This window comes from Elephas maximus, chromosome 4, assembly GCF_024166365.1.
Source record: "Elephas maximus indicus isolate mEleMax1 chromosome 4, mEleMax1 primary haplotype, whole genome shotgun sequence".
In the NCBI taxonomy this organism is placed as follows: Eukaryota; Metazoa; Chordata; class Mammalia; order Proboscidea; family Elephantidae; genus Elephas; species Elephas maximus.
In genome coordinates, this window is record NC_064822.1 from 33,647,875 (window position 1) to 33,675,275 (window position 27,401).

Here is a 27,401-nt window from a genome sequence, read left to right on the forward strand (position 1 = left end):
ATTCTCACACTGGTTTCAAAGATGAGAAGACAGGCAGAAAGTTTAACTGCATGAGCCTTGCTGTTGTTAAGTATGTACAATATTTTCCAAAATTATCCCCACCAATGAATTTCCTCTTACATCTCATTGGTCAGACTGTGACATATTATCACCCCTAGACCAGGGACTGGGCCCACCTTTCCAGAGCAAAGGGAATCTGCTCAATGCCCAATTAAAGCTGGAGTTCTGTTAGCAAGGAAGAAATGGGGGAATGGCTTTTGGCTAGGTAAGAAACACTGTCTGCCACATCTCCCAGTGTCCTCCTCAGCACATGTAAACCAGCTTGTCCCTCTTGTAACATCATTGACTGATATCCTCAATGACCTTCAAACTTTTTCGTCCAGTAGACAATGTTTATCTTCTAACTTACTTGATCTTTCTGCGTGGCTTAACAAAACCCTCCTTGAAATCGATTCATTCATTTATTCATTCATCCAATCCACATTCATCGCTTACTATCAAGCACTGTGCTAGGTGAAGAGAATACAGAAATGAATCATGCATAGTCCTGGCCCTCCGTAAGTTTATAATTTAGTGGGGAAGACAGATAGGTAAACAAATAAGTGCATAAGAATATCATAGATACTGTGATAGAATTATGACTGAGATAAAATGGGACTCAAAGAAAGAATCAATCGTTTATATAACTTAGGTGCTATGCCTCTTTCTAGGGCAGGGAAAGGGTGGTACAGCTATTACCAAAATCAATCTCCCTGCTGCCCAGTTGCTTGCCATTCACACTAGAAAAATAACAGATTCTGTAGAAAATTGGGAGCTGAATAGGGACCGGGGAGCTGGGCTCTCTTCTTCCCTTGGTCTGACAAACACTTATGGATTTCCAAAGTATATTCAACCAAGATAATACAGCTCATATAGAATCCATACTGAATCCAACTCATATGGAATCCATTGGATAAAGGAATTATGGAGTGACTTCCCTGATTTATTTACTTCATTCCATGTTCTGTGGGAGGTACCAGGTCTTACCTCTAGTTTCTGAGTGAATCATGTCTCTACTCTCTTAGATGTCAAAGCTTAACCACTCAGGATGGACATATTCCTGGAAAAGCAAACACATCTGCTTCTCTGTAGATTAGTATTGAGGGAGAAGGAAAGGCAAGACAAGAACAGAGGTGAAGCTGGAGAGATGAGTAAGATCAGTTCATGCCATGCTAAAGGGCTTGAACATATTTGGTAGGTCGTATGTTCCCAATCTTCCATGGTTCACTGAGCCTTTTAGTGTCTCTGTAAAGGCTGAAAAAAATAGCTAACAGGACAGAGGTGGGGAGGACACAATGAAGGGAGGATTCTGTGTAGTACCAACTCAGTCTTATGTTCAAGGAGATTCTCTTGCTGGGTCCCCAGGAGAGGAGCACCATTTTTATGCCCACATTTTAAGAAAAACTAAGGTAATGATTTAGTGTGTTAAACACAATACTGTGATAAAAGAAGATTTTGACAATGTGGTGGGCATTGGTGACTTATCAAATTTTATTTACAGTGGAGAGAGGCAGAAACCCGAGGAATTTAGGGAGTAGCAAGGGAGACAGTTATGTAAACAAATAACAACAATGCAATGAGATAAGATGTAAGATTTAAAGTGGGGTAACTTTCTCCTGCCTCCACCACTCACTATCCTTATCAGCACCTGTCACTGGCACAGTAGTTTCAGACTGCTCTTAAGTGTCAAGGTTTCCAGAGCTCCATCCTAGCTCCTCTTCTCCTTCTGCTTGTTCCTCCCAAACAATTAATTTTGGGGCTATAACCAGTACCTGTAGACCACTGATTATTCAATCTACATTTCTAGTTCCCCTGACTTTCTGAGATTCAGTTCTACATTGCCAACAATGTACATAGTACTACTGAGCTAGGTATTCAGCAAATGTGTGCTAATTAATTTAAAAGTCGATTATAAGTAAATTGATGATTTAGGAGTAAATTTAGATATCAAGTAAACTGCATTTTTCACAGTGAGTAAGGGAATATTTCCCACCAGATTTATCATAGAAGTTCAATAATTAGCTGGACATCAAGTTATTGTTTCAGCATGGGAACTGAGTTAGATGCATCTAGCCACAGTGAGGAACAGTAGAATAAAACACACAGATTTACAACTCAGGACCTAAATTCTGTTGCTACCTTTGGGCAATTCAGCTAATTCTCTGTGTGTTTAGTTTCACAGTAGTGAAAGAGTCAAAGACTCTTCTGTCTGTTTGTTTAATTAAGACAAAATTCCTATACCATAAAATTCACCCTTTTAAAGTGTACAACTCAGCATATTTACAGAGGTGTGCAACCATCACCGCCATCAAATTCCAGAACATTTCCGTGACCCCAAAAAGAAACTCAATACCCATGAACAGTCACTTTTCATTCTCCCTTCCCCCATATCCCCTGGCAACCACTAATCTACTTTCTGCCTCTATGGATTTGCCTATTCCAGGCATTTCATATGGATGGAATCCATACAATATATGGCATCGTGTGTCTGGATCCTTTCACTTACAAAATTTTTAAGGTTTACGCATGTTGTAGCATGTATCAGTACTTCATCTCTCTCTCTCTCTTTTTTAAATAATTTATTTTATTTTTTCTTTTCGTTGTTGTTGAGAACATACACAGCAAAACCTATACCAATTCAACAATTTGTACTTGTACAATTCAGTGGCATTGAATACATTCTATGAGTTGTGCAACCATTCCCCGAGTTGTTTCTCCATTAACATAAACTCACTGCCCCCGCTAAGGTTCCCGTCTAATCTTTTGAATTACTGTTGTCAATTTGATCCCATATAGATAGATCTTAAAAGAGCACAATGCTCAAGGCAGACATTCTTTACTAGTTAAGCTAAACTATTGTTTGGTTTTAAGAAAACTTCAGAAGATATTTCTGGTTTAAGGTTTAAAGATTATCTCAAGGCAATAATTTCAGGTATTATTCAGCCTCCATAGCTCCAGATAATCTGGATTCTATATTCTATATTCTTCAATAGAATTTGAAATTCTATTCTGCATTTTCTTCTGTTTGATCAGGATTCTTCTATAGAATCTTTGATCAAAATGTTCAGTAATAGTAGCTGGGCACCATCCAGTTCTTCTGGTCTCATGGCAAAGGAGGCGGTTGTTCACGGAGGCAATTAGCCACATATTCCATTTCCTCCGCCTACTCCTGACTCTCCTTCTTCCTCTGTTGCTCCAGGTGAGTAGAGACCAACTGTAAATCAAACGGCTGTTTGCAAGCTTTTAAGGCCCCAAGAACTCCATGATGAACTAGGAGGTAAAACAGAAGCACTGAAAGTGTAATTAGGTCAGTTAACCAGGATGTCCCATGAAACCATGACCCTAAGCCTCCAAACCAAGGAACCAAATTCCATGAGATATTTGGTTGTATATAAGCAGCCTCAGCAGCTTCTTATTTATTTTGTCATTGTAAATATACCTATTATACAACTCTTGCCGATTCAACTTTTTACAGGTGTACAAGTTATTGACAGCACTTAGAACAATCAGCTATGCAACCCTACCCTTAATCAATGCCATTTTTCCATCACAGTAAACCTAACCCCCTCCCTTTCCCTCTCCCTCCCACCCCTAGTGATGACTAAGGAACTTTGATCTCTATATATTTGTCTATCCTTGTCTTTTTATGTAAGTGAGGTCAGACAATATTTGTCCTTTTGTGGTTGACTTATTCACTTAGCATAATGTCTTCAAGCTCCATCCATATTGTAGCATGTATCAAGGCTTTACTTCTCCTTCTTGCTGAGTAGTATTCCATTGTATACGTGTACCATATTTTGTTTATCCATTCATCTGTTGATGAACATTTAGGTTATTTCAACCTTTTGGCTATTGTGAATAGTGTTGCAATGAATGTAGGTGTTCAAGTATCTATTTGAGTCTCTGCTTTCAAGTCTTTTGGTTATATACCTAGGAGTGGAATCATTGGCTCATATGGTAGTTCCATTTTTATTTTTGGGGGAACCACCACTCTGTTTTTCACAACAGCAGTACCATTTTGCATTTCCACTAGCAATGAATGAGGGTTGCAATTTCCCCATATCCTCGCTGACATTTGTTATTTTCTTTTTTCAAATCTTAGTCATCCTATTGGGAATGAAATGGTATCTCATTGTGGCTTTGATTTGCATCTCTCTGATCGCTAATGACATTGAGCATCTTTTCATGTGTTTTGTGGTCATTTGAATGTCCTCTTTGTTGAAATGTCTATTCAAGTTCTTCACCCATTTGTCTTTTTGTTGTTGTTGAACTTTTGCATATATTTTGGTTATTAAATTCTTATTGGATATACAGTTTCCAAAGATATTCTCCCAGTTGGTAGCTTGTCTTTCCACTTTTTTGGTGAAGTGTTTTGATGAACAAGTTTTTCATCCCTTTTTATGGCTTAATAATGTTTCATTGAATAGGACATGCTTAGCTTATTCTTTTAACAAGTGATGAACATTTGTGTTGTTTCCATTTTTTGAGGGCTATTATGAATAATGCTGCTCTGAACACTCATGTACAAGTTTTTGTGTGGATGCATGTTTTCAATTCTCTAGGAGTGAAATTACTGAGTCATATAGTGACTCTTTTTAAGGAACTGCCAAACTTTTACCAAAGCCTCTGCATCAGTCTACGTTTCTACCAGCAATGTTTAGTGGTTCTAATTTCTTCACATTCTCCTCAATACTTGTTATCATCTGTCTTTTGATCATAGCTGTCTTAATGGATGTGAAGGGGTATCTCATTGTGGTTCTGATTTCATTTCTCTGATGACAGCCAAGAAAACTCTATAACATACTGGGTTTCCATGAGTCAGAATTGACTCAACGGCAATGGTTTTTGGTTTTGGATGACTAATGATGTTGAGCATCTTTTCATGTGGTTATTGGCCATTTGGCTTACCTTCTTCAGAGGAATGTCCTGCCCAGTTTTTAATTGGGTTGTCTTTTTATTGATGTGTTGTAAAAGTTCTTTATACTATATTCTAGAAACTAGACCCTAATCAGATATATGACTTACAAATATTTCCTTCATCCTGTGGGTTATCTTTTCACGTTCTTGATAGTGTCCTTTGAAGCACTAGTGTTTCTTTGATAAAGTCTAGTTTATGTAATTTTTCTTTTGTGCTGAGAAACCATCGCCAAATCCAAAGTCACAAAGATTTATGCCTATGTTTTTTTCTCAGAGTTTTATAGTTTAAGCTCTTACTTTTAGATTGTTGATTCATTTCGAGTAAATTTTTGTATACGATGTGAGGTAGGGACCCTTTTTTTTTTTTTATGTGAATATGCAGGTGTCCTGGCACCATTTATTGAACAGATTATCTTCCCCATTGAATTGTCTTGGCACCCATGTCAGAAGTCAGTTGACCATAAGGTAAGGGTTTATTTCTAGACTCTCAATTCTATTCGATTGATCTCTATGTCTATCCTTATGCCACTACCACAGTGTCTTGATTACTGTAGCTTTGTAATAAGTTGGAAATTGGTAAGTGTGAGTCCTCCAACTTGGGTCTTCTTTTTCAAGATTGTTTTGGTGATTTTGGGTCTTTTGCATTTCTGTATGAATTTTAAGATCAGCTTGTCAATTTCTGGAAAAAAAATTATATGCTTATTTTGAGGATCATGGTTGATAATATATGTAGAAAACTATAAAAATTATAATGAACTATACATAAGAATTGAAGGTGTGCATAATTAACTTACTCAAATTCAACTGTATGTGTTGGGCAATGAGGGAGAATGAGATGTAAGGGAAGAAAGAGAGGGAGAGAGAAAAACCGTGCAGGTGGTTCAGCCTATCATTTCACTGAATGAGACATGCTCTGCAGGGTGAATAAAATGGAAGATACGATTCTGGTATTCCTTCCTTTGATTATAATCATAAAATAATTTGTATGTACTTTTGGGGTGTATTAAAAAGAAATTTTGAAGAATCTTAGCTATCTGTTATTTGTACCATTTGCACTGACTTGAGAACCCAACCCCTGTTTAAGATTAATCTCCATTGCACAAGTATATGCTATTAATATTATTAAAAGAGATTGCATCTGGACCATGTGCCTACTATTTTTTGTAATGCTTCTGACTCATTTAAAGATTATCTTTTTCTTTACTACCACTTCTTTCCTCCCAATCGAGACTTTTCTCCTTTCCCTAAACCCAAAGATTATTTTGGGAATGGTTTCCAAATTGCTACTATTACCCCAAAACAAGGAAAGGAATTTTACTTCCCCCACCCACACTTACCAAAATTTTCTTCTGATTTTTCCAAGACAGTATTAGTAGATGGGTTTGTAAATTTTAACCTCTGAATATTTTAAACTGCAAATCCTATTAAGTAATTTTTATTTCCTCCAAGATTTAAATTAAAGCATAAAAGAGGTCATAACTACGAACTTAGAATGGTAAAGTAAATTGCTTTGAAGAAATTCTTATTCTTAAATTACTTGTTAATATACAAGATTTGTGGTTCCAGACAATTTTTTTTTGTATCTCTTTGAAAAAAGTCCTTGCATCCAAGTCTCCTATCTAAAATAACTAAATTTTATGCATTAATCTAAATTTAAATGCTCACCAGCACCTTTTATATAATTCTAATTATGTTGACGATGTAGGCTTTGGCAATCTCTCTGTGTATTCTGTGAAATAGTTAAGAAGTCAATTATGAATTGAGGCGTTCAGTTCATTATTATTAGAATGCATAATGTTATTCTAATTTAGAAGCTACTGCAGTTTGAATTCACCAGCCGCTCCTTGGAAACCTTATGGGGCAGTAGTACTATGTCCTATAGGGTTGCTATGAGTCAGAATCTACTCGATGGCACACAACAACAACAACAACATTGAAATTTAGTAAGGAGTCCTGGTGGCACAGTGGGTAAGAGCTTGGCTGCTAACCAAAAGTTTGGCAGTTCGAATCTACCAGTCACTCCTTGGAAGCCCTATGGGGCCATTCTGCTCTGTCCTATAGGGTTGCTATGAGTTGGAATTGACTCGATGGCAAAGCATATTCAACTTTAAGCAAAACTCTTCAAATTATTAGTTATAGAAAGAACTTTTATTTGTGTATCCTGTGGACGTACAAAAAGGATTTAAAATGCCTTTGTTCTAAATGCAAGGACTCTCAGAAATAAAGATCTTCTTGACTCTAAGGCCATGGGATAGCTTGATTCAGTTATAGTCTCTATCTTTCTGACACTCTTAATTAAAAAAGAAAGTTTCAAAAATATATGTTAGGTAAAACAGCTATGGTAGCAAGGTAAAGATCTCATGAAGGGGAAAAAGTGATTTTCTGTGAATTGCCATGGAAAGTTGTATTTGATATTTTTAAATCATAAAGAAAGATTTTTTTTTTTCCAGGTAAACTGATCACAAACTTCTGGTATTAACAAATGGGAGACCTTAGCACGGTGTTTCTGCTGTGGTTACTTGTTGAACTGTACGTGGATGGCCTATGAACTCTGAAAGGATTTCTGAAATTTGTCATTATTTAGAGCAGCAATAAATTCTCTGAAAAATCTCTGCTCTCTGTTTTATTGGTCATGCTTAAGAACAGCTTTGTGGGAGGCAACCCAGGACTAAAAAACCCAGGACTAGAGGAGGTGCATTTGACCAAACCTTGAAACAAGTCTGCAGCTCCGTGTGAGGTTTAGTTTTGCCTGCTGCAGCATCTTTTTAATTACCTACCCTGATTGTTGTTGTTGTTGATTGCCCTCGAGTCAAGTCTGACTTATGGCGAACCCATGTGTGCAGAGGAGAACTGCTCCATATGATTTTCAAGGTTGTGACCTTCTGGAAGTACATCCCAGGCCTGTCTCCTGAGGTGTCTCTGGGTGGGTTTGAACTGATGACTTTTCGGCTAGTAGTTGAGTGCTTAACATTTTATGCCACCCAGGGACTCCTGAGATTTTGTTTCTCAGTTCCAGAAATTCAAGTTTCTTGATTTGGCAAGAGATTAACTGATATGGAAAACTTGATTCTCTGTTACTAAGTTTAAAAAGACTTGGTTTTGGAACCAGAAACTCAGTTAATGACCATTCATTGAAGGCCCTACTTCACAAAAAATCAGAACCAGTTTTATGTAATGTAATGTTTCCTTTCTGGTGGGCATTTCTCTGGAAATGGTGTCTGAACAGAATTTTTTAATGAATAATTAATTGAAACAGAGAAAAACAGATATAGTTAAGAGATTTTTAAATACGAAGTTTGTTATTTCAACAATATTTCTGTCTAAATAGCTGAGACCATTCACGTTGTCTGATGTTGAGAAATACTAAGGTTTGCCTCTGCCAAAATCATGATCAACATCATCCATCTCTTTGTGCTTGTTTTACCCTCATTCTTTTTTCATTGTACCATTACTTCAGATGGATGTTACAACATCCAGTTTACTATATGTTTAAGAAGGTGCCCTGGTGATGTAATGGTTAAAGCGATTGACTGCTAATCCAAAGGTCAGTGGCTCAAAACCACCAGTGGCTCCGCAGGAGAAAGATGTGGCAGTCTCATTCTGTAGAGATTTACAGCCTTACTGGGATTGACTCCATGGCAGTGGGTTTGAGTTTGGGTATATGTGTCAGGTAGAGAAAGCAAAAGTGCCTAGCCTGAATCTAACCATGAGGAATACCAGTCAACCCCATATTTAGGATCATTCTACAAAATAACTGACCTGTACTCTTAAAAAATATTGAAATATGATATGTAAGAGAAAGAGAGATGAACTGAGGACAGTTACAGATTAAAAACGACAAGAGAGAACAATTAAATGCATAGCATGATCTTGGATTTTCTTTTGCAATAAAGGACAATTAGTGAAATCTGAATAAGGTCTACAGATTAGGTAATACTGTTATGTCAATGTTTAAAATCCTAATTTTGATAATTGTTCTGTCTGTGCAAGAAAATTCCTTAATTTTGGGAAACGCATTAAAATATTTAGAAGTAAAACAGTATAATGTCTGAAATTTAATCTGAAACAGTTCAGAAAAAAAAAATTGCGAGAGAGAGAAAAGGATAAAGAAATGCTTTAGGATAGAAGAATTTTAAGTTTCCAAATTGTTTAAAAAAAAAAAAAAGGTTAACTATACAGTACTCAATAATTATTGTGTTTAAAAAAACAATATAGAGGCAACATAGCCTATAAAGAAAATAGAATCTGGAGAAAGAAATCTGGGTTTCAATCCTCACTCTGTTGCTTACTAGCTTGGGTAAGTTGCTTAACTTCTAAATTTCCTTTCCTATAAAACAAAGATAATAATAACGGGACCTACCACTCAAGGAAAGGAGCCCTGGTGGTGCAATGGTTAAAACGCTCAGTTGCTAACCCAGAGGTTGATGGTTTGAAACCACCAGCTGCTCCATGGGAGAAAAGACCTGACAAGCTGTTTCCTAAGTGGCAGTTTTACTTTATCCTATAGGGTCATTATGAGTCAAAATTGACTTGATGGCACCCAACAAGAACCTGACAAGGTTGTTATAAAATTTAGCTGAGTAAATATTTGAAAAGGACTTGGAATAAATCTAGAAAGACTTTTTAGCCTCGAAGTTATCAAATTCACCTTTAGTAAAAAAAAAAAAAAAAAAAGCAACCAAACCCACTGCCATCGAGTTGATTCCAACTCATATAGCAGCCCTGTGGTAATAGCAGTACTTAAAAGCTTTAAAAACGTTGTCCTAGAAACAACTAATTGGATTCTTGTTAGTCTTTTCTTTGACCCATGTGGGACTCCTATCGTCTCCCTTGATAAAATCGTGCATTAATTTTTTTGGTCTGCTTCACAGGAACCTGTAAACTGTCCTAGTTTTCTACAATATATATTTAATATAGTTGATCTTTCATTTTCATTATTATTTCAATTGTTCAGGGCATTTATTTACCATGACTAAGTCAAGTGCTGCAGGAACTATTAAGATGGATAACATTTCTGACCTCAAGGAGTATACAAATTAGAAGGAGAAATTAAATAAATACAAAAATGGCTACCACATAAGATGAGATTGAAAGAAGTAAAAAGTGTTAGAGGGTTTACAAGAGGAAGAGGTTATATCTAGCTGGAGGGAGAAGGAAAGTTTTCACAGAGGAGGAGGCCATTCTATGACGTTGAAGGAGGAATAGGACTTTAATAGGTGAGATAGAGAAGGCAGGGTACTCTAAGTAAAGAAATGAGCAAAAGTAAGGCACAGAGACAAGAAGCAGCAGGTAGTATCTGGGGCAGTTTAAATAGATTTTAAGTTTAAATTTTAAACTATTCTAAGTGTTAGTTTCCTTAACCATAAAACTGGCATAACAATAGTTTCCATCTTATAGAGTAGCTGAGAGATAAATATTGCACATGTGCAGCATTTAGCACAGGCCTGACAGTAAGTGCTCATTATGAAATATTATTTTGGTGCTTACACATTTTTTGGAGGTTAGGTTATATGTAGGGAAATAGATACATGGAATGTATTGGGTTAGTACTGAATGGTGGGAACAGAGACCGGAAGCAGGATGCAAAGCCAGAGTTGAGAGACATTGCAAAGGTAGAATCTTTGAGTTGGTAACTGACTGAAAGTGGGAAGTGAAAGCGGAATCTGAGATACCAGGGTTTCAACTTAGGCTGCGGGAAGAATGGTAGTGTCCTCATAGGACCACTGGGAAAAGGAACTTTTTTTTTTTGAAATAATACTACTTTATCGTATATTCAGTGAAGGTTTACTGTTCAGTGAAGTTTAGGTTCCCATTCAACAATTTCTACACAAATTGTTCAGTGCCATTGGTTACATTCTTCACAATGCATGAACATTTTTTAATTATTTCTGTTCTGGTTGTTTGGTTCATTTCCATTAATCTATTTTCCCTGCCCCCTTACCTTCTCATCTTTTTTTTTTTTTTAAGCAACTGTGACCATTTGGCCTCAAATAGATGATTTTTTTTAAAGAAGCACAATATTCAGGGGTGATATTCTTTATTTTCTAAGCCAATCTGTTATTTGGCTAAAAGGTGACCTCAGGGGCTAGTTTCAGGTCAAGGTTTAAAGAGTATCTCAGGGCAGTAGTCTTGGGGAGTCCTCCAGTCTCAACCAGTCCAGTAAGTCTGCATTTTTTAAGAATTTAAGACTCCGTTCCACATTTTTCTCACATTGTATCAGGATCCATCTATTATGGCCCTGATCAGAACAGATGGTAGTGGTAGCGGGGCACCATCTAGTTCTTCTGGCCTCAGGGTAGATGAGGCCACAGCTTGTATAGACTATTCAGTAGACCAGTTTCTTCTCTGAGTCTTTGGTTTTCTTCTTTCTCTTTTGCTCTGGGTGAGTGCAGGCCAATAGTTGTATCTTAGATAGCCACTCACAAGCTTTTAAGACTTCAGACACTACTCACCAAACCAATGTAGAACATAAACTTTTTGAACTATATTATTCAAACTGACCGAGTTGTCCCAAGGGACTAACTTTTAGTGTACCTGAAAACACAGGGCACTGGGCTTGTGCCTTTAGTACTTTATTCATGTTACCTCATATTTGAAAATCATCCATTTGACAGAATCATATTTTAAATATATGAGAATATATTTAAATATAATAGTATATATATTACACTATTCTGGGATGAATCATTTTGTAATCCAAATATGGATTTTATATTGAGCAGGCCTAAAATTTAGATTATATCTGTATCTCTAGATATCTAAGATAATGTTTATATGCCTTCAAAAATTTTAATGATGCATTGGCTAACTTCATTAAGTGAGCAGTCATTGAGTACCAACCCTTTACTAGGTATAGTTGTTTTAATAGTTTAGTTGATTTTCATCTCTAATTCAAGGTTTCCTATCTATTCTTTAGGAAGTAACTACAAGGATGGGCTATCCTGAGCCACTGGTTTGCATCCCCCCACCCCGCCCTCAAAAAATTTTTACTGGAGCTGTGGAAGCAGGGGCAGTGGTTTCACTCTCATGTCATGCCCTGTGTGTCCTCCCTGGGAATACCTGGCGGATGCTGGGAAGGGCTGAGACAGTAACTGGTGCTTTTCCTGGATACATCACCTTGGCTTTAATGATCAGAGGTTTAGATTGCCTGATCTAATCTAAATACTACACTCTAATTAGTTAAAATACTATATTCTCCTTTCATTTTTTTAAAAATAGAGCTACTTACTGATCACTGGAAATTTGAACAGCATATTTATATGACACTTTAGAAATTAAAAATATATATTCATGTGTTATTTTCCAATAAGGCTGTAAATCAGCCAGGGCAAGTATTAATTTTATAGAGGAGGAAATAGAGGAACACCTACTCCAAGCCAGGTAGTCTTTAGGACTTATCTGCCTCTCTTGCTGAATACATTCTCTACTGGTTTTCTTCTCCTTACTTTGAGTCCCTCAGCTGATTGACTCTTCCCCCACCCTACACCCCAGGCGGTTCACAGCTGACTTTAGTCATCCTTTGGCCTCTGCTTATTTTCTTTATTCTTCTGAAGCAAATGCAAATATATGTTCTGATTTTTTTTTAATGTTATTTTTTAAAAGGCAAGTTCAGAAAGATGGGTGGGTCAGCCAATTTATCAGCCCTTTCACTATATAAATGGGATAGCAAAAAGATGTTGCCTCAAACTGCTTCTGTGAAAACACCATGAAAAAAAAAAAGACCGTGACTCCCTTGCTAATAATGGTGTGACTATGCTAATAATGTGGGGAACTATGTAGTTGTTGTATGCCATTGAGTCAATTCCCACTTACAGGAGAGAATCAACTCGGCAGCACGGGTTTTTTTTTTTTTTTTTTTTAATACGACAGAGTAGAACTGCCCCATGGAGTGTCCTAGGCTGTAATCAGTGGTTAGGAGCCACTAACTTGGGTAGTCAGGAGACAAAAGGTTGGCAGTTCAAATCGACTTGCTGCTCCTTGGAAACTGTATGGGACAGTTCTGTTCTGTCCTATAGGGTCGCTATGAGTCGGAATAGACTCGACAGCAAAGCCTGATATAATAAATAATCTTTACAGCAGATTGGCAGGTCTTTTCTACTGTGGTGCTGCAAGTAGGTGTGAGCCACTGACCCTTCCGTTAGCAGCCGAACACATAACCATTGTGCCACCAGGGCACTAGAACCTATCAAATTCACCAAGGTAACCACAGGGCCTTCCAAAGAAATCTCCCCAGTGTACACAAGTTAAAATTCACTCCCCTTTCAACATTTCTAGCTGGATCCAAGATTCTATTGGTCTAAACACAGTTGAAATCATTGATACTGCTTGTAAATACTTTTCTACCAATGAGAGAATAATTAAAATTTTAGTTCTGTATTATTTGGTAAAACCATATTAAAAAAAAATTGAAATAATTTCCACATACAGAAGAGAGGTTCATGAAGAAAATAGTATATGTTTCATAATTTTTGATTGAACCTACTAGACTGAATATCAGTATATCAGTATTCCTTTATCTTTTCTCTTAAACTATGTTTAATTAAAAATAAAATGGAGATACTTACCTCAATAATTTCAGGAAATTTTCCAACTATGTGACATAACTTAAAAAATGATATGCTGATATAGCTTTCTTGTTTATTTTGTGTGAGTAGATCCAACCTAATGGTCGAGTGCTGAAGCAGCGTTCTCTATGAGGTGTTTTGTGTCTTGCTGCTATTGGCCTGTTAAACTGATAACTGACCCTTAGTCAGCAGCTTTGTACGAGAATGATACTTTTGTTAAGTAGGACACATCCTTTAAGCTTGAGATTGGTTAGAAGAATTCAGTTCACCTTTATCATCAATCAGTTTTAAATGTGACTTTGAAAATTTGTCTCATAGTTTTCTCACTTAGTGGCGTTTGGTTTAGCATTCTTCTTAGATGTTTTTCCTAGTGCCTCAATCTTCCATTTATTGTGATGATTTCTCAAACTCACTGTATGTTTTATTTTTACAAACAACTCAGCCACCATACTTCTGAAATACAGTTATTTGCAAAGAATTAAGGCCGCACACAATAGTGTTAACAGAAATTCTGTGTGTGATAACGATTTGAGAGTTACCTATTCTGCTGGGATGAAGTTGGAGGCACACTGTCTGAAAACATCGGATTCATGATACCTGAAAAGTCTATAAATCGGTGTCGTCCATTTTACCTTGTCTGTTAAGATAGGTGGATTCCATTTGCACAGATGGCCTTTCTTTTCTCTTTTTCCTCTTTAAGAAGAAAATGAAATATAAAGGCCCATTAATCTGCACAGGTCAGCCCTCTGGATAGGGTACATTCTTGGAGAAGTTAAGTTTGAAATTCAATTGTACATGATAAAAAAAATTGTACATGATACGCACCAAAAACCAAACCAAACACTTTGCTCTCCAGTCGATTCCGACTCATAATGACCCTATAGGACAGGGTAGAACTGTCTCATAGGGTTTTCAAGGAGCGGCTGGGGGATTCGAACTGCTGACCTTTTGGTTAGCAGCTGAGCTCTTAACCACTGTGCCATGATATACATAAAAAAAAGGGGCAAAATGCCCAGTCCTTTCACTTTTAGCACACCATACAGCTAATGATACCACATAGCTAATAAAGCTATATGGTATCATTTTGTTTGGGTTATCCTGAAGTATATGGAAAGATAATGTACGTCTCTTAATTTGGGCTTAAAGACTGAGTATAAATATTGAGGCCTAAAATGAGATAATCACATAGATTCAGATGTCAATGTATGGTGACTCTACTCTTACTTTTGCAAATGGGTATTTTCCAAAGAACCTATATTTGATATACATTGTTGGAGTAAAATGTTCAGATTCCATTCAATTTAATCTTAAATGTCCTTTTTTAAAAAAAAAAAATTTATTGTGTTTTCGGTGAAAGCTTACATAGCTAGCAAATTAGGTTCCCATTCAACAATTTTCATACTTGTTCCATGACATTGGTTACATTTTTCACACATCAACATTTTCATTATTTCCATTCTTTTTGTTCATTTTCCATTAATCTAGCTTCCCTTAGCTTTTCATCTTTGTTCTAGGGTGAATGTTAACAGTTTGGTCTCATACAGTTTATTATTTAAGGGACGACAGTATTCACAGGTGATAATGTTTATTTTATAAGCCTATTATTTGGCTGAAAGGTGGCTTTCTGAAATAGCTTCAGTTCCAAGCTCAAATGGTATCTTAGGGCTATTGTCTTGGGGATTCCTCTAGTCTCTATCAGTCCAGTAGGAATTTGAATTTTGTTCTCCATTTTTCTCCCATTCCATTTGGGACTTTCTGTTGTGTCCCTGGTTGGAACAGTTGGTAGCAGTGTCTCAGCACCACCTAGGTCTGGTCTCAGGCTAGATGAGGCCATAGTTCATGTGAGCTATTAGTCCTGTGGACTAATTTTTTCTTTGAGTCTTTGGTTTCCTTCTTTCTCTTTTGTTCCAGACAAATAGAGACCAGTAGTTGTATCTTAGATAGCTTTTAAGACCCTAGATGCCACTTACCGAACTAGGATGTAGAACACTATCTTTATGAACTATGTTATGCCAGTTGACTGAGTTGTCTCATGAGACTATGGTCCCAAGCCTTCAAATCCAGTAAACCAATCCCTTGAGGTGTCTGGTTATTAAGATGTTCTTTTTGAAGTATGGAGCCTTCATGGCTAAAAGTTTGGCTGCTAACCAAAAGGCCAGCAGTTCCAATCCACCGGCCACTCCTTGGAAACCGTACGGGGCAGTTCTACTCTGTCTAGAATTGACTTGACTGCAACGGGTTTTTGAGGTATATTCAAGTGGAGAGAATTCAAAAAAAAAAAAAAAAAAAAGATTAATTAACGGTGAAAATAACCATTTATCTTATTAAAAAGGTTAAAACTAGAGAACTGGGCTGTAAGACTCTGGAAACAAGCAGTGGCACTCACCCTGATAAATTGTTAGCAAACAATAAGTTAATAGTCCTTTCAGAATTAATTTTCTCATCTACTTGGTGTTTCTCACCATCTCCTCTCTTTTTAGAAGTGAACATGTTAGCATAATGATTGAAGTGAGAAGAGACTGGAACTAAAGATATTTGCAAGAATAGAACTGTTTCTAACATTATTTTAAGCAGGAGAGCAAATATTGATGGAACTGGTGGTGTTACGCATTCAATTGTGTCCCCAAAAAATACGTGTTGTAAATTCTAACCTCTTATGCCTGTTGCAACAGGTTAGATTTTTTTTTTATGCCTGTGGACCAGGCAGTGTTTTGTTCTCTTGTACATAGGGTCACTATGAGTCGGAACCTGACTTGACAACACTTCACAACAACAATAACATGCCTGTGGTTATAATTCTATTTGGGAGTGGGTTGTCTTTGTTGTGTTAATGAGGTAGGATTAGTGTAAGGTGTGTCTTGAGTCAATCTCTTTTGGAGATATAAAAGAGATTAAAACAAGCAAGTGAGAGAAGCAGAGATGGGGAAGACACAAGAAGATTGCTCAGGAGCAGAAGCTCAAAGAGACAAGGACCTTCCTCCAGAACCAACAGAGAAAGCCGTCCCCTACAGCCGGCACCCAGAATTCAGATTTATAGCTTCCTAAACTGTGAAAAAAGAAATTTGTTTGTGAAAGCCATCCACTTGTGGAATTTCTGTTGTAACAGCTCTAGATGACTAAGACAGGTGGTGAGGTATACTAGTTGCAGTTTGTTCTAAGTGAATAATCAGAAGAACAACAGCAGAGGCAAGGACACTCATTTTTGTATTTGGAGAAGGAAAGTCAGTGGCTGGTAGTTTTAGCTGACATTAACAGGTATATTAAATGTAAAGTATGAAGATGGCATTGTAGGATGAAATCAGACTCCTAAGCTCTTTCTGTTTCCTGGACTGTTTTTCCAAATTCAGAATTTTTAAGTGCACTTCTAAAAGTCTGTTGGAGGCACAGTGGTACAGCTTGGTGTGACTTCACAGATGTTTAATATCTCAACAATTTCAAGGAATGCTAATTGGTTTTAAAGCCAATTTAAGTTGTCTTGGTTATCATGCAACAGGAGCTCGAAATGTTGATTGGGCTAAGGCTTGTCTGGTGAAACTTCTATGTCATGATACAGAATCTTTCTCAGTTCTGGACAAAGCAGTTTAGGGACTGTGAAGAATTTAAAGTTCTCAAGTGGAAACTAGCAAGTTTTTAAGGAGGAAAGAGGGAACAGCGTTTTGAAGAGTACCTTAAAAGGCATAAGGAAACATGCACACAAAAGGGAAAGATTTTCATATAGAATATTTATGGAGATGTTTGCTAGAAGTGTTTCTGTGCTAAGAATTTTCAGTAGTCATAAATCACACTTTTTTCTTCTTTTAAACTACTCTTTCCTTAAATCGAGTTATAAATATCCTGAGAGATGTGTGTTTTAAGTGACATGGCTCAAATGTGTGTGTACGCTAATTCCAGGGAGAAGTACAGGCGGATTCAGTAATAAGCTACAATGCACAGGGATTGCATTTTTCCTAATGTTCCTTTGTAGCAACAAAGAAGGTTAGTGCGACAAAAAACTGCAATGTAGGTTGGTAAAAACAAACAGGGATGGCATAGATGTATTTACTAATAACACCGAAAACAAACAAAAAAACCCCAGCAAATGCAATTAAGATGACCTTGGGAACGCTACACAATCATGAAGGTTTGTGACTAAAGCACTATACAAAGAGCTGGAAACAAAAAGAAAGCTTCTCAACTCACAAGATTAAAATTTTTATTTCCTTACAAAAGGAAACTAATCAGAAATATTTCTCTTAAAACAGAACGTTCCAAACGGGAGTTGGAATAAAGCAACAGTATTTTAATACACGTTGCAATCTTTAAGTCCACTTGGTCTTGTATTTTATAATTTCCCAATATGCTTAAAAGGTGGAAATTAGAATTACGAGTTAAAAGTATTAACTAAAAAAATCTGACTTTAATAATATGAACCAAGAAATAGAAAATCACATTCACACACTGTCTCTGTCGTCCTTCATAAAGGCTACGCCAGTAGTTACAGCTTACATCAGCGTCTCTGTGGCGCAATCGGTTAGCGCGTTCGGCTGTTAACCGAAAGGTTGGTGGTTCGAGCCCACCCAGGGACGCGCAGCGTTTTGACGGCCACGTCACTGGTACTTTTGCACAAATCTCAGAATTCATGCTTCCTGCCACGAAGGGCTGGATTACGAGGGACCCGAGAAGAGAAACCACCAATTTTCACTTCGCAATCCCCCCTCAGGGTGGCTTCCGGGAGTGCTGGGGGCCCCTCCTCTAAGCGTCTTCCGCTCCCGGCGGCAGGTTGGCTCCGCCCGCCGTGCCGCGATCCCCTCACGTTTACAGCGCCTTAGAGCCCGTGCATCCTTTAATTTTCATTAACTCCGGCCGTTCGATCCCCTCGCCTTTTCCGGAAGCCCAAGCCACAGAGACCACGTCCCCGCCTCGCCAGGTCCTGTGGGCTGCGAAGCCTGCCGCGGCGGGCACCGTGCGGGCGGGGCGGGCTGCAGCGCCGAGAGCGCGGAGAGGCCGGCGGCCCGTTAGCCGCGCGCGCGCCCGCCGCGCCCCAGGCGCGAACCCGCTGCCGGCGGCGCCCGCTGGACCCTCCCGGGAGGCTCCCGCTCATGGGGAGCAGAGCGGGTTGGTTTTGTTCTGCAGACTCCTTACCGGTCTCTGGTGGCGTAGTGGTTAAGCGTTTGGCTGGTAACCAAAAGGTTAGCGGTTTGATTCCACCAGTCGCTCTTTGGTAAACCCCACGGAGCAGTACCGCTCTGCCCTGTGGGACTGCTATGAGTCGAAATTGACTGATAGTAGTGTCCTCTTTTTTTTTTTTTAAGGACTCCTGGAATATGATAGGTCTATTGGCTGTATGTATTTAAAGGGTGTCAGGTTCCAGCTGTAAATTTAAAATCCTCACATTAAAAAAAAACTAGTATTGAAGTTTGGCCCACCTTTTGTCTGTTCCCCATCTGCGTAAACGCCTTATACCGACTTAAACATGAATATTCAGGGTATTGGTAAATTCAGAAAAAAATCTTGTCATAGTAAATTCCTTGTGTGGGCCCTATGGTAAGAGCATTTGTATGTTACATTTTACTTTTTCTACTACACTGCTAGAATTTTGTAGAGAATGAAATAAACCTACAACCCAAAACCAAAAACCCAAACCCACTGCTGTGGAGTGGATTCCGACTCATAGCGACCCTATAGGACAGAGTAGAACTGCCCCATAGAGTTTCCAAGGAGCACCTGGCAGATTTGAATTGCCCACCTCTTGGTTAGCAGCCCTAGCACTTAACCACTAGGCCACCAGGTTTTCCAAACCTACAACAATTCCCATCAATTCGGAAAGGGAGGAAACCTCTTTTTACGACTGTTAAATTGTTAAAAATGAAAAAAAGACTGAAGAAGAATTGGTGCCTTTGCATTATGGTGTTGGTGAAGAATATTGAATATACCATGGACTGCCAAAAGAATGAACAAACCTGTCTTGGAGGAAGTACAACCAGAATGCTCCTTAGAAGCAAGGATGCCAGGACTATGCCTCACATACTTTGGACGTGTTATCAGGAGGGATCAATCCCTGGAGAAGGACATCATACTTGGTAGAGGGTAGGTGAAAGAGAGGAAGACCCTCAACAAGATGTTTTGACACAGCGGCTGCAACCGTGGGCTCAAGCACAACAGCGATTGTGAGGATGGCGCAGGGCTGGGCAGTGTTCCGTTCTGTTGTACTAGGGTCGCTATGAGTCAAAATCACCTCGAAGGTACCTAACAACAACAACAAATTTAAAAAAAAAAAAAAAAAGGTAATGAGAAAGGTCCCATTTTTAAGTGAAATACTGTCATGTTTTGTTTTGACATTCTGTAAACATTACTATTTCACAAAATGCAAAAACAATCAAAATAGTTGCTTTGTACTTTATTCTCTAACTAGATACTGCATTTGAAAAGTAATAAGAGCTTAATCATAATAATTTGGTCCTGAATACAGATTATAAAAAAAAAAAATAGAATTTGACAAATAGTTCTGAAGAAAAGTATAAGCACTGGTCTTACTCCTGCATATGTATAGTTCTGCTCTTCTTTATATTTTCTCCACAAGTTCACGTATTAATAAAGACTAATGTTTATTGAATGTTTATTACTTGCCAGCCACTGTTCTAAGTGCTTTTGGGGATTAATACGTGATCCTCACAACTCTTCTAAGTAGGTGCTATTATTACTGTTTTACATATGAATTGAAGCAAATGACGAGAGAGGGATAAACTGGTGGTGGTTGTTAGTTGCCACTGAACAGACTTGGATTTATTGCGACCCCACGTGTGCAGAGTAGAACTGCTCCGTAGGGTTTTCAAGGCCGTGAACTTTCGAAAGCGGATTTCCAGGCCGGTCTTCTGAGGTGCCTCTGGGTGGAGTAAACTATAGTGTATTGAACTAGAAAATATTTTAAGAAGTTGAAACATGTAAAATGTTAATGGTTTAAGTGAATATTGATGTTTTAAATGAAGGTTAGTTTTTAACACATTTGCCTCAAGTCCCAGTTAGTTCCTAGTACAGCGAGGATTTGAACATAGGTAGCCTGGCTCCCCTGGTGGTGTCGTGGTTAAGTGCTATAGCTACTAACCAAAAGGTCAGCAGTGCAAATTCATCAGGTGCTCTTTAGAAACTCTATGGGGCAGTTCTACTCTGTCCTGTAGGGTCACTGTGAGTCCGAATCAACTCAATGGCGGCAGGCAGTCTGGCTCTAGAGCGCCTGCAACTCACTGCTATATTGCCAACCTAGGAGTTCTCTCCTCCAAAATTGTTGTTAGGTGCCATCGAGTTGATTTTTGATTCAAAGTGACAGAGTAGAACTGCCCCTAGGGTTTTCAAGGCTGTAATCTTTGCTGCTGCAGAGCTGTTGGGTGGGTTCAAACCTCTGATCTTTCAGTTAGCGATGGAGTGCTTAACCACTGCGCCACCAGGGCTCCTCTCCTCTAAAGTAGACCTGCTTAGTTAACTTAGCCCATTGCCATCGAGTAGATCCCGACTCATGGTGACCCTATAGAACAGAGTAGAACTGCCCCATAGAGCTTCCAAGGAGCGCCTGGTGGTTTCAAACTGCTTACCTTATGGTTAGCAGACATAGCTCTTAACCACTATGCCACCAGGGATTCAACTTAGTTAACTCACTAATTTAAAATCAAAAGTGGTGTTTTAATTGGTTTTTATGGAGTTTCATTAATATTTTGTGCCAAATCTCATGACCATACAAAAACAACTGAGCATTCGTGGAATACTGAAAAGCCAAAAACAACAACAACAGAACCCAACTCATTGCCAGCAACTCAATTCGAACTCATAGCAACCTTTTAGGACAGAGCAGAACTGCCGCCATAGGATTTCCGAAGAGCAGTTGATGGGTTCGAACTGCTGACCTTTTGGTTCTGCCGACCTTTTGGTTACCGGCAGTAGTTCTTAACCACCACCCCACCAGGGCTCCAAATACTAAAGTGCATTGTTAAATTACATGTTTATTGTGCTGCTTAATTTTATTCAAATGAAAACTGTGTGGGAACATGAATGCTTAATGTGAAATGTGTTTTGGGGAAAGAGTTTGATAGCATTTATTTAGAGAAGGCAACATTACAAAGGCAGATGGGAACAGCCCAATAAAATATGGAAAAGTAATAGAAAGAAGAATAGATTCAGGAATGGGGGTAGTCTATAGTCTAGGGATTATTTGACTACAGAATGACATTTGGGAATTGGGGCATCCATACCAATCAATGGTCCCCTGCCATTGAGCCGATTCCAACTCATAGCGACCCTAGAGGACAGAGTAGAACTGCCCCATAAGGTTTCCAAGGCTGTAAATCTTTATGGAAGTAGACTGCCACAGTTCTCCCAAGGAGTGGCTGTTCAGTTGGAACCACCAACCTTTTGGTCAGCAGCTGAGCACTTGAACCATTGTACCACCAGGGCTCTTTGGGGCACCCATGTAGACTCCTATTTCAGGATGCCTTTGTGAGATAGCACCAGGGTTTGCGCTTGGCTCGTACCTAGGTGGTAGTTTTAAATTTGGTACTAAATTTCTAAGTATGTTCTACTTAACCATAATTGGAGGATTAATAGGATTTAGAGGCCAGAAAATAATGAGAGAGGATTAAATGAGAATGGAGGCAGGGCACTGAGTGCAAAACTGCCTTTTAATACAAGTAGCTGATATTATTTGGGCAAATGCTTGGCACATTTCTTTGTACTTGGTGTTTGCATGGAGATAGGTGGAAAACATTTTGGAAACATTTCCTAAATATTTTATTAATGCATTGACTTTGTAAAATGTTAATGTCTATTGGTTGTAGATGTTGCAATAAATTCCATTTCTCAGGAGCATCGTTTTGTCTTAGTTTGTTGGGTCTGTAATACCAACAGACCCCTGGTGCATGTTGAGATCATTTAGGTCAGAGCATTAATTAAAAGGCTTTTTTGAGCATTTGAACATGTAAGTATGTTCCTGGTATTTCAATAAAAAATTTTATACTTAAACTGTACATATAAAATCAGAGGAAAACTCACAGAAGTAATGAAGGGTTAACCAATTGCTATGGTTAAAAAACTTATTAAGGAATGTGATATTCATATAATTCAGGAAAGGACATGTCTTAGTCATCTATTGGTGCTTTAACAGAAATACCACAAGTGGATGGCTTTAACAAAAAAAAGTTTATTTCCTCACAGTAAAGTAGACTAAAAGTCCAGATTCAGGGCGTCAGCTCCAGGGGAAGGCTTTCTTTCTGTTGGCTTTCTCATCAGTCTTCCTCCAGACAAGGAGTTTCTCTGTGCAGGGACCCTGGGTCCAAAGAACATGCTGTGCTCCTGGCACTGCTTTCTTGGTGGTATGAGGTCCCCCATCTCTGCTCACTTCCCTTTCCTTTTTATCTCTTGAGAGAGAAAAGGTGGTGCAGGCCACAACCCCTGCAAACTCCCTTTACATTGGATCAGGGCCATGACCTCGGTAAGAGTGTTACAATCCCACTGTAATCCTCTTTAACACAAAATTGCAATCACAAAATGGAGGACAACCACACAATACTGGGAATCATGGACTAACCAAGTTGACACATATTTTCTGGGGACACGATCCAATCCATGACAGGACAAAACAGAAAATCAATAGATGAGAAATCAGTCATTTTAAATACTTCTATATTTCAAGTATTCTGTAGATCATAATGGAGGTTGGGAGGTAGCCACATGGTTAATATCTCTGTTTTCCTTTCTAACACCTGTGTGTGATATATGATACAGAGTAAAAAACAGAAGAAACATAACTGCCCTGTTTCTGCATGCGTAATGCATAATAATGAATAATGCTAATATGAATTTTAATCTTGTATCTCTGAATTTTGGTGATCATGAGGCCTAAAATGTTCTTCAACTTCCAGCTACAACTGACAAAACAGGGATAAATTGATGGCAGAATAAACTGTAATACATTTAACTAGAAAATAGTTTAAGAAATTCAAACATTTAGAAAAAGTTTTAAGTGAGTGTTGCCATTAAAAATTAAGAATGTTCATTTTTATCATATGCAACATTTTACTTAAAGTGCTCCAGGCTGATCCTTTTCAGTAATGTTGGGCGCATTTTATGTTTTCACACATTGAAAATAAATGTTGAATTTACAGGAATGAAGTGAGGATAAACAATTTTTATAAAATCTGAGTGAACACCTCAGTTTTAAGCTATCTTTATAGGTTAAAGTTTCGTAGTTTAAATTTTAAGAAAAGTAATTAGAAATTTTAATTTTTATCATTTAAATTACAAAATATAGTTTAAAGATTCATGTGCTTAAGAAAACGCTTAAAATATAATTTTAAAGGAAACTTTAAAAAAAGTTCAAAGTGAGCTCACACAGCAAATTAGGTTCCTATTTAACAATTTCTACACAAATTAGTACTATTGGTTACATTTTTCACAATGTATCGTTATTCTTTCTTTTCTGGTTCTACCATTTCTAGTACTCTAGTTTCCCTGTCCCCTGATCTTCTCATCTTTGCTTTAGAGTAATTTTTGACCAGTTAGGTTCCTGTAGTTGATGTTTTTAAAAAAAGCAGCTCATTACTCACAGGTGATATTCTTTGTTTTATGATTTAATCTGTTATTTAGCTAACAGGTGACCTCAAGGAATAATTTCAGTTTAAAGTTTAAAGTGTATCTCAGGGCGATAGTCTCGGGGAGTCCTCTAGTCTCAACCCATCCAGTAAGTCTGGACTTCTTAAGAACTTGAGTTCTGTTCCATGTTCTTCCCCCATTCTGTAAGGACCCATCTAATGTGGTCTTGATTAAAGGAAACGCTTTATTAAGCACGAGTACATACAGACCAAAACAAAAAACCAAATCAATTTGCATGGAGTGGATTCCGGCTCATAGGAGCCCTATAGGACAAAGTAGAACTGCCCCATAGAGTTTCCAAGGAGCAGCTAGTGGATCAAACTGTTGACCTTTTGGTTAGCATCTAAGCTCTTAACCACTGTGTCACCAGGGCTGCAATACATACAGAGATGTATACAAATCATTAAGAGCACAGTTGAATAAATTTTTGCAAAGTAAACACAGCTTTGCAACCAGCACCTAGATCAATAAATAAAATAATATCAATATCCCAGAAACTCTCCTGGCGTCCCCCTCCTAGTCAACAAAATATGACTTTTTAAACTGTAAATATATGGGTTATTAGATTTAAAATGTGAATTTTAAGTTGTATTACATTAGGACTGAAAAGTAAATTTATTACCAAACCCTGTCAGAAGAGTACTTACACATGAAGATTAAGAGAAATAATAGAAATGAGAAATAATTTTTCTGCTTTTATTCCACTTCTACTCACTTATGACCTAACTATTTATGATAATGTGGTAAGAATAAATTTGTACTATTGTAGTATATTTAAGGCAGAAAAAAAAGAAAATTACTGTTATTTGAAGCCTTTAATTTTTTTTCTAAGCAAATAAAAAGCACCTCTACCCTCACCCATCAAAAAACATGAAACAAAACAACCTTGTAGATATGATTATGGCATTTAAATTAATTCAGTTTTTATTTTTGGAAATTTAAATGTTCAAGCCAAGCTGAGATCAGAAATTAAAAGACGTAAGAGAAGATGATTCAAAAGTTTCCTGTCTTAGGCTGGGTTCTCTAGAAAAGCAAAACCAGTGAAGAGTCTATCTATCCATCTATCTCAAGGAAATGGCTCACGCGGTTGTAGAGGCTGGAAAGTCCCAAGTCTGTGGGTCAGGCAGGCGTCAGGCTGGAGGCTTCTCCTGACTCGCGTAGCTGCAGGAGCTGACGAACCCAAGATCCTCAGGTCAGGCAGCAGGCTGCTGGCTTGGGGGCTGCAGAGGCTGATGAATCCAAGATTGGCGGGTAAGATGTCAGGCTACTGGCTCAAGTCCCAAGAACTGGAATTCAGATGATAGCCAGCTAAATGCAGGATCTAGAGCAGGGCAAAAGCCAGTGAGCTTTGGCAGAAAGTCAGTACATATTTGATGCAGGCCATACTCCCAAGGAAACTCCCTTTCGACTGATTGGCTGCTCATAGCAGATCTCATCATGGAGGAGGTGACATTATGTCAGATGTCATCATGGAGGTGATTACATCGTTACATAATCGCCAAACTACACCATTACCGCCAAACCACTGAGAATCATGGCCCAGTCAAGTTGACACACAACCTTAACCATCACATTTCCCAAATGATATATTCTAATAACTTAAGAATTTTAATCCAGAGTTCCATGTTGGATGAAAACAAATAATTGTCCTGCCATTTTGAAACTATAAACAACTATGAAGGACAAATCTATTTATTTAAAAAGCTATGTTTAAAGTTGTGGAAAGTCCAGTTTTTAATATCACTGAGGAAAGGCATTCTAGAAAGGGTCAGCACATGAGAATCTAAAGCAAAGTTTTTCTCTTTTTTCAAACAAAAGTCTTCCTTCTTATTACTAAACTAGTGTATGCTTAGGAATGTAACCAAAAGTATCTACAAAAATTTAAGTGCAGAGATGTTTATTGAAACATTACTTATAATAGTAAAGCAAAATAAAATGTCCAACAGTAATGGAAATAGTGAAACCACTTATGGTGTATTGTTTAGACAATGTAATACTATACTGCCCTTCACATAATGTGTCTTAGGAAACATGCCTTTGGAAAATGTTAAGATATAACCCTACATATGAAAATTTGGTTACAAAACTGCCCAAATAGTAAGATCCCAATTTCGTAATGAGACTGGTTTGACTAGGGCTCAGTTGGGTGGTTCCTCTGCTGGTGGTGTTTGGGGTCTTTCACGCAACTGTAGTCACGTAGTGGTTGGAGCTGCAACTGGGGCTGGACTGGATATCTGGTGCCTCAGTGCTCCTCCATGTAGCCTCTGTGGAGACCCTCCACCCAGCAACATAGCCAGAATGTCTCGCATGTTGTTTGAAGGGTCAAAGAGGAAGTGGAAAGTGCCTGGCCTTCTTAATGCCCAAATTAAAAAGTCCCAGAACATTACTTCCTTTGCATTCTGCTGGTCAGTACCACCACAGGCCCAGGCCAGATTCAGTGGGAGGGAACACAAGCTGCGCCACAGATGGGACTAGCAATGTGTACATACAGGGAAGGACAGAATTATTTAAGGTGGTCTCTGAGTCCCTGGGTGGTATGAAGGTTAAGTGCTTGGCTACTAACTAAAACGTTAGTGGTTTGAGTCCACCCAGAGGTTCCTCAGAAGAAAGGTCTCGTGATCCACTTCCAAAAGATCACCAAACCCAAAACTCATAGTAACCCTATAGGACTCATGGCGACCCTATAGGACAGAGTGGAACTGCCCCATAGAGTTTCCAAGGAGCACCTGGTGGATTCGAACTGCCGACCCTTTGGTTAGCACCTGTAGCACTTAACCACTATGCCACCAGGGTTCCCCCAAAAGATCACAGCCATTGAAAATCCTATAGAGCACCGTTCTACTCTGAAACAAGGGGTCACCATGAGTCAGAATTGACTTGTTGGCAACTGGTTTTTTGTAGGTTTTGAGAAATAATTGCCACAGTTCTCCCTCTGACCACAATTCACATTCCTCCCACATACAAAACACAAAGTACCTTTTCCCCTAACACCACGAATCTCATTTCCTTATGACATCAGCTCGAATCCAGGATCTCATTATCTGAATCAGGTATGATTGTTCACCAGGCTCCTCCAGTGTGTTTCCTTGGGTATAGTTCTGTGGGTATGCTTCCTCTTCACCTAAGGACCTATGAACTAAAGAGAAAAGGTATCTGCTCTCCACTCACCCAACGTACAATGATGAGGAATGGACAGGAAAAGTAGAATAGACAAAAAGAGAAGAAATGGGAAGCACATAGCAGTCACTAATTCATAGTAACTTTGAA

At 38.3% G+C, this 27,401-nt stretch overlaps 1 non-coding gene across 1 annotated transcript; it reads left to right on the forward strand.

Moving 5' to 3' along the window:
• The first annotated feature begins 18,011 nt into the window (after nucleotides 1-18,011).
• On the forward strand, nucleotides 18,012-18,085 carry TRNAN-GUU (transfer RNA asparagine (anticodon GUU)). Its single transcript has one exon. It is a non-coding gene; the product is annotated as a tRNA-Asn (tRNA).
• Nucleotides 18,086-27,401: the final 9,316 nt, after the last annotated feature.